A 2,493-nucleotide genomic window follows, 5' to 3' on the forward strand; every position below is an offset into this window, starting at 1 on the left:
ACACTGAAGTTCTCAAATCACACTGAATTCTTTATGTTTTAAGATTGTTGCATTCTCTGTCTTTGCAGGTGTCATAGCATTTGGAGCAGATCTTCAAAGTCTCCTATTGCAGACATGCCATCGTCTGCACTGGTTGTATCAACAACTTTTTCCATGGCTGGTGCTGCAGATTTAACAAGTATATCGTCTGCTGAAAATGCAACAACTTCTTTGTCTGCTCCTGCTGCTGCAAACTTAACAACTTCTCTGTCTGCTCCTGCTTCGAATTCAACAATTCTTGTTGTCTGGTGCTGCTGCAAAGTGAATGACTTCTTCGTTTGCTGCTGCAGATTTAACAAGTATATCGTCTGCTGCAAATTCAACAACTTCTTTGTCTGCAGATGACGCTACAAATTCAACAACTTCTGTGTCTGCTCCTGCTTCAAATTCAACAATTCTTTTTATCTGCTGCTGCAAAGTGAATGACTTCTTCCTCTGCTGGTGGTGTTGCAAATAACCTCATCTTTCCTTGTGTCTCTGGCATCATTCGGATACATGTATAAGATACCTGTGCGAAGACTTTTTTTTTTAAACCCAAAAGATGGAATAGAATTGGTAAATTTCTAGGTACAGACCCTAAAAGTGGGATACATGCAACCAAACTCACTTCCAGAAACCTCAGAACTGATTCAACTTCCGACATTTTTATCATGGTTTTATGGTGTGTTTTTTTTTAAATGTATATCATGGAAATGATGAATAAATGTTTAGAACCTATTCTCACAACATATTTCTGATGGTTTTATTTATTTGTCTTTTGTTTTGTTTCATGTTAGCATGTACACTTACTTCTTCTTCTTCTTCTGGGTTCGTGGGCTGAAACTCCCACGTACACTCGTGTTTTTGCACGAGTGGAATTTTACGTGTATGACCGTTTTTACCCCGCCATTAAGGCAGCCATACGCCGCTTTCGGAGGAAGCATGCTGGGTATTTTCGTGTTTCTATAACCCACCGAACTCTGACATGGATTACATGATCTTTTTCGTGCGCACTTGGTCTTGTGCTTGCGTGTACACACGAAGGGGAATAAGCCACTAGCAGGTCTGCACATAAGTTGACCTGGGAGATCGGAAAAATCTCCACACTTAACCCACCAGGCGGCCGCGGCTGCGATTCGAACCCTCGACCTTCCGATTAAGAGGCCGACGTCTTACCACTCCGCCACAGCGCCCGTCCATGTACACTTCCAATTAGACAGAGATTAAAAATCAACAGCTTTTATGCTCTCTGGAAGTAATACAACAAGATCAAAAGCCAGCATCGAGTTCACTGCTGAAATGTTGCTTATTTATTCACTCTTAACATTTCCAAAAAGCTCTGTTTTTAACACTTTCTGTTTGATAGCATGCTTATGTTTGCAAGTGTTCTTGTTATTTGTTGGCTTAAAATATTATTTTAACATTAAATAAGCGTTAGTCATAAAACATTGAATTAACGTTAGCCATGACATTTTAAATAAACGTTAGCCATAAAACCAATGTCGGAATCCGATAACGACCCGACATCAACCTGATTTGCAATCTGATATCGATTCTCTATATCGGACCTATATCGGACCGATATCAGTCCAATATTGGCCCAATGTCGTAATCCGATATAGACCCGGTATCGACCCGATTTGCAATCCGATATCGGTCCGATATCGGGATCCGATATCGGTCCGATATCGGGATCCGATATCGACCCGATTTGCAATCTGGTATCGGGATCCGATATGAGGCCGATATCGATTCTCTATAATTATCGGACCTATATCGGACCGATATCAGTCCAATATTGGCCCAATGTCGTAATCCTATATCGACCCGATATCGTATCCGATATTGGTCTGATATCGGGCCAATATCGGTGTGCTGGCTGGGATTGTATTGGCGATGTGAAAACTTGGAATCCAAAATCGGACCGATATCAGAATATCTTGGTCCGAGGAAAAAATAAAAAATCTCAATAAAAAGTTTAATTACACTTTTATTTTGGTTCTTTTTATTTTCGCACTCAATGTAAAAAAAACACATGTTTAAATAACGTTAATCTAACCATTATATTATGCTTTTTATTTGGTAAAACTGACATTAGCCGTAAACGTAAAATTAACTTTAATTTAACGTTATATTATGGTTTTGTTTTAATTAACGTTAAATTAACGTAAACAGTTAACATTAATTTAACGTTAATCTGATGAGCAAACTTGGAATCCGATATCGGTCCGATATTGTGTGCTGACTGGGAACGATGTTGACAGGCAATATTTCTACACAAAATCATTAAAATGACATGATATTGATTTTTCCTCTGAACGATATTTCCTTATTTCATATATTTGCACAGATAGTTATTATGATACTTGACTATGCATCCGTTGTTTATGTTTGTTAACATTGAAAGCATTCCAGTGCTTGTTAAGTTGTGAAGTGATTCCAACTAGTAATTAATACACTGGCATGTCAAGGGGC

Source organism: Littorina saxatilis, linkage group LG15 (assembly GCF_037325665.1).
Source record: "Littorina saxatilis isolate snail1 linkage group LG15, US_GU_Lsax_2.0, whole genome shotgun sequence".
NCBI lineage: Eukaryota > Metazoa > Mollusca > Gastropoda > Littorinimorpha > Littorinidae > Littorina > Littorina saxatilis.